General features: G+C 48.5%; 1 protein-coding gene across 7 annotated transcripts in view; it reads left to right on the top strand.

Moving 5' to 3' along the window:
* The first annotated feature begins 3,806 nt into the window (after nucleotides 1-3,806).
* NTNG1 (netrin G1) overlaps nucleotides 3,807-6,000 on the top strand; it is a 355,698-nt gene continuing 353,504 nt past the window's right edge. Inside the window, exon 1 of one of the 7 annotated variants that reach the window (XM_084756029.1) lies at nucleotides 3,807-5,381. The gene's annotated coding sequence lies outside the window, so the exon portion shown is untranslated. The remainder of the gene's footprint in view (nucleotides 5,382-6,000) is intronic. The other 6 variants (XM_084756031.1, XM_084756030.1, XM_084756032.1 and 3 more) reach the window with 6 other exon arrangements.

The raw sequence follows: 6,000 nt of genomic DNA, 5'->3' as shown, positions 1-6,000 counted from the left end.
AGAAGAAGAAGAAGAAGAAGAAGAAGAAGAAGAAGAAGAAGAAGCGGGCAGTGAAATTTCAGTATGTCCTGGTTCCAACAAACTAACTGGCTGAACTGAAAGGTCTAGTGTCATATTAATTAATAAATTATTGTTACAGGATTTTTATGGATGAGAAATGAGTAAACAAAAATAATAACACTTTAAAAAACAGTACTACTGTCCTAGATTAGAACACAAATGACTGATAAAATATTTGACTGAAACTCATCTTTGGAAGTTAGCATGTTTCTTCTTAAAAGAAATCCAATGTTATTGTGTTTTGTTTTTGTTTTTTTTTTTTTAATTACAAAATTAGCCAGGCCTTTAATCCCAGCACTCGGGAGGCAGAGGCAAGTGGATCACTATGAGTTTGAGGCCAGCCTTGTCTACAAAGCAAGTCCAGGACAGCTACGGATACATAGAGAGACCCTGTCTTGAAAAAACGAAAGGCAAACACAAAATTACAAAATTTGTTATTTGCAAACTTCTGTGTGCAGTGCCATGTGTTAAAAAAGCACATGCTTGCTGGGGGTCATGGTCCTTGCAGAAGCCATTAACCACCATTAGCTTAGTCTTTGTGTTCCAGTATCAGAGCCTTGTGAGTATATGAAGTTTGCTTTATATTACAGAATGCTTCTTTTTGGTCTGTCATCAGCCCTGAGAGAAACTAAATAAGGCTGTTCCCTAAACTTAAAGCTTTAAGATAAGCTTCTGGGTATATCTACAATACTATAGCAGGGGAATGCCAGCACACCCCAATGACAGAGCCCAGGTCAGATGTTTTGAGCTTGCCTGAAGGTTAAATGCCAAAATATTTAAGCATGTAAAACTTCAGGTAAAAGATCTTTGAAACCCGTGAAAGAGACTGCTAATGGCTCTGTTACAAACCATGCCCCTGAGCACAGGGGGGAGGTGGAGAAGAGCCGAAGGCTTGATAACTGCTGAGCAGATATTTTTACTGGACACAAGCTGCAGTAGTAGACAGTGCTTATATTTATTCAGATAGATCTTGCCCCTCGTTACTGACTACATTTTTGTGTCCCTCTCCCAGGATATGCTTAAATTCTAATCCCCATCTTAGTGTTGTGATGGCATTTGGAGGTGGAGCTTTGGGGAGGTAACAAGGTCACAAGGGTAGAGCCTTTATGTATGAGATTCGTTCATGTATTAAAGATGCTCTAGAGCTCACCAGCCCTCCTTTCACCACAGGACAATTCAAAGAGTTAGGTGTCTGCAACATACAAGGGCTCCCAACATTCTGGCATGCCAATCTCTTTTGTCCTCCAGGTTAGTGAAAGTTATTATTATTATTATTATTATTATTATTATTATTATTATTACTGTTGTTGTTGTTATCAACACTACCACCACCACCACCACCATCATCATCATCACTCTACCAGTGCTGTGGAATCTCTTTTACAACCACTAGAAATTCCTGACACTCCTGATTTGGATGTTTCTATAACCAAGCCTTAATTTAATACATGGGGCTCAGTTAACATATACCCAAGCAAGTTCAGCAGAACTGCGAGAATGGCCAAAATTTATTCACGCCAGCAGGGAACATTTATCTTATACCCACTTTATATCTGGTACTATATAGTAGTTATAAAAAGACGTGTGTCTTCTTGGACTAGGTACATTGCAAATCTGCCATCACTAGCAGTTTGGCACATTGGAGTTACAAGTATTCACACAACCCTGCCAACTCTCTAATGTGATTTTAGGAAGCTAAGAACCTAGAAAAAAAAATGAGCAACAGTCAGAGATCTAACGGGATTACAAATAAATGGATATCTAAATTGAAGAAGAAAGGGGGGTGCATGGAAACCATCCAGAGAGCCAAAGCCAGACAGCTGAAAGATCAAACTATTCACCTCTAAAAGAAGAGAGGAAAAGTAGAGTTGAAAGGTTAAATAAAAACAGAAAATCATTCTGTCTAAAGAAAGCTAGATATATAGATATGTGTGTGCACTTGCTAAAGGCAAAAAGTAAAGTATGTCCTATATTATTCTCCATCATGTCAAGGAAAAGCCTGAAGTAAGTTTCTGACTGGCTTCTTAGTACATACAAACACAAAAAGACATATCCCGGAAAGCAAGTTTAATGCATGCAAGTCTTAGTTCATAGATGCTCAGTTTTCATTTGTCACATCCACCCAAAGTTGTTCTGCTTTAGAGAACCAGAAAACAAAAATACCATCACTGCCTAGAGCCAAAACTTTGCCCACCTCTACACCAACTGGAGGACAGGAGGAAGCAGGATGGAAGGAGAGCCAAATTAGGTGCTGAAAGGGCCCCAGCCAGTCTGACATGCTCCTCAGAGTGTTCAGTTAGTTGTATTCTGAGTCTGCAAAGGTCAGGCACATGGTTGAGAGAAAGCTCAGCTTTGGAAGATCTACTCCTTTCATGGAAGGCATGAAATGGTTCCATCTCCCCCAGCAGATCTATGTGGGGCTGTTGTTAGCTTCGAGGAATGTCCAGATGTCTGCAACTCACAAAAAGACCTCTCAATGGACCCTGGAATCCTGGAAATGAGAGCCTGCCTCAGAAGGAAGGGAGGGGTTAGCTTAGACGCTAATGTTTTGAAATCCTAATATATCTTGGGAGGAAAATTTTTGTGTTTTGCTTTTTTTTTTTAAGTCAAGGTTTCTCTGTGTAAGAAGAACCCTTGTGGTCCTGGGCTCGCTTTGTAAACCAGCCTGGCTTTGAACTCACAAAGATCCTCCTGCCTCTGTCTCCTTAGTGCTGAAATTGAAGGCAGGCGTGCACCACCATGCCTGGAGGGGAAGGGATTCATTTATTTCTGAACAAATCTGTTTTCTTTTTGCTGGAGAAACACCTTGAAGCCTCACGTGATGATGAAACAGAACTCACAGAATTCTTTTGGCCTGATTGCAAAGCGCACTGGGAAGAAGAAAGGCTCATAACTGTCACTGGCCTGGGGCCAGTGGTCAGTAAGAAGTGAGCAGGCCACTGTGGATGTTGCTGACAGAGGAACTTCAAGAAAAGACAAGGTTCTGGCGTTAAGAGGGAGGGTCCTTGGTTGGTGGGTGGGTAGTGAGTCCACAGCATCGGTGTGCTTTGAACCTGGAGGAGAAAGAGCTAGCAATGGCCGCAGGTTTGCCAGCAGCTTCATTCCCCCAAGGGTGAGACTCTTTTTCTTGAAATTTCAGGGTCAAAGAACAAAGGAACAGAGCTGAGAAAGTTCAGACTTCAACCCTAAGAGGAACATTGGAGGATTCCTTGTCTTTCCCCGCCCCCCACCCCCACCTCTCACCCTAGTGTTGAGAGGAGGTTAAGGTGGAGGACAGGTCCTGGTGTTTGCTATCCCAGCGTTCTTCCTTTCCAGCCCTCAATTTAGTAGCCATCTGGCCACACAACCTCTGCCAACATCATTCCAGGCCAGGACTGAAAAATGTCCCCGCCCCCTGCCTTCATTATGGGGCATGTAGCTAGTGACCTGGCGCTCATCAGTACCCATTTCTGACCTTTTGTTTACACGGAGTATACATCTCTACTCCAGTCTCACTAACTTGTAGCACCTTTTCCTACGCCCCGCCCCCCGCCCCCCGCCCCCCTCCCCCAGCCTGATCAAGCACCTTCTTGTCAGCTCCTCCCTCAAATCCTTGAACCACGGAGAGACTAGTCTCTTGTCAGGTCAAATGCCGTGTTAGTCAAGACACCAGCTTACCCACCCTTGCATGCCCACTTTCTTACATGGCCTATTATTCCTTTTGCTGTATAGCAAATTCCTGGCTTTGGGGCTGTCACTGAATTGTTGGGAGTTTTTGAGATCAATGTTTCCTCTATTGCAATGTCATTTTTTCCCCCCTTAATTAAAATCTCTATCTACTTATGTAAGTCGGACCGGTTTGCATTTTACATTAGCAGATAGCTAACGGGAATCCTAGGAGAGCCTGAGAGGCATTTAGTGGGGAAGGAAGCCTTGGGGCCAGGTGCCTTGTGTCTGTTGTCAGGGGAAACCAAAGATGCCTGTGATGCAGAGCTCCTTCTTGGACTTCAACTTTTTAAAGTGGGATGCACTTCACACCAAGGAGGTTAGAGGCTCTGGCTAGGCAAACTAATTTCAAGTTAAACAACAACAACCAAACAAAAAACCACTGTGCTCCCAGTTAGGGCCAAGGGGGTGTGCTTCGGAACTTGCAGGGAGGTACCACAGGAGCGAGGGGAGGGGGCAAGAGTAAAGGATAGAGGGAGAACCAGTAGCAACCGCGTTTCTGTGAACCAACAAAGGTGGGAGACAAGGATGAGGGTGGTCTTGTTGTTGTTCCAGTACCCCGATGTCCCTGAGGGAAAGCAGCGGTGGCTGTGGTGGTCAGAGCAGCAGCAGGAGAAGCAGCGAGCGGGACGGAGTTAGGACCGCTCGGAGCGCCCAGGTCTCGAGGTAGTACAAGGTTTTTGCAATCCTTCCACTCGCTGGCAGTTGCAGACGATCTGCTTTTTAAGTGAGAAGAACACGCCACCCCTCCGAGGGCTGCGGCTTCCCGGGGCTGTTTCGTCGCTCGTCGCTTTGCCGGCCCCTGGCGCTCACTCTCTAATTCGTCCGCGCCCCTAAGTTTGCCGAGAGCTAGCTGCGGGCTGGGAGCAGGGTCCCGGTCGGGAGCCGCGGGCGGGGGCTGGGAAGCCGCGAACCGCAATCCAGAAGCATCTTGGGGCCATGTATATTTCATCAAACGGACTTTGGGTGCGTCGCGTCTCGCAGCCATCAACGCTATGTGCAGTGACATTTCTGACTTGAGTGGAGGAATGCGCGAAGAAAACCGGGGCGAAATTGCTTCGAGAGGATCTTCTTGGCGCCAAGGCTAATTGTCCTGATTTATGTCGCTTCTGACAAAAAAGAGGAAAAAAAAGACCTAACGTCTTCATCTGAAATAAAATGAAAGCGGTGCCAAGCGGGATAGAACCGCCTGGCTGCTGGTTCTGATCCCTCGGGATCTGGAGGAAAAAAAAATCGTTCTGCGGCTTAAAAAGAAAAGAAAAGAAAGAAAGAAATAGAGATAGAGAAGAGAAAGAGAGAAAAAACCCACAGTAAAAGTTTAAGGCAAGAAGTGGCAGCGGTGGCGACGCGGGGAGGCTGTGAGCGGTGAAGCTGGCGAGACCTCGGAAGGCGGCGATTTGATTCCTAATCCCACAGTATTTTTGGAGGGAGAGGCACCTTTCTCATCCTCCCTTCCTCTCCGCCCACCCCACTCCCTCCCCCTCATCTACCTGTCAAAGTCACTGATCTTTTGCATTTTGGAAGAGGACGTCAAGGGAAGGAATTCCCCCCTTCAGGGTCCCAATTCCGAGAGGGGGCGACGCGCGACGAGGTTGCCCCAGGGGCGCGAGGCCAAGGTAACCGGGGTGGGGGCCTCTGGAAGCTGGGCTCTGTGGGGTCTGGGGCTGTGGACTCCTCCTTCCCGCGGCCAGCAGGGCGCTACCAGGGCGGGATACGCACCCCTGGGCTGTGGTGGCGGCGACTCGGGTCCACACCCGCCGCGTTTCCATTCCACCCGCGCCCCGTGCACCGCCAGCGGGTCCCCGAAGCCGCGGTCGCCGCCCCACGCGGGACTAAGCTGGGCAGGGCCATCGCCCCGCGTCGTCGGCTGGGCTCCCGCCCCGCGATAGAGCCAGCGGGGGGCCCGGGTAAGTGTAGCTGGCTCCCCTCTCCTCCAGCGACCCGCGCCTCTCTGGGTGGCCCCTCTCCACCAGTTCCCTCCCTCCTGCTATCCCTCACTCTGCCAACCCCCGGTGCCCGCCGAGGGCGGGAGGGGAGATCCGGGTGGGCGAGGAACTTTGGAAAGCGCCTTAAGGAGGCAGAGCAGAGCCTGTGCGCACTCCCGAGCCCGCACCGCTCACACCCACACTACATTCCTGGCGTGCGCCCGGCACCGGGTCGCTGGCTGTTGCATCCTCAGCCTCCATCTACCCACCCGCAAAGCGCCGCTCTTTCCGTCTCCCACACACACACCTG

The sequence above is a fragment of the Acomys minous genome (genome assembly GCF_964271855.1).
Source record: "Acomys minous genome assembly, chromosome: 14".
NCBI classification, from domain to species: Eukaryota; Metazoa; Chordata; class Mammalia; order Rodentia; family Muridae; genus Acomys; species Acomys minous.
Note: the sequence above shows the minus strand (reverse complement) of the source record. Positions and strands in the feature narration are given on the sequence as shown.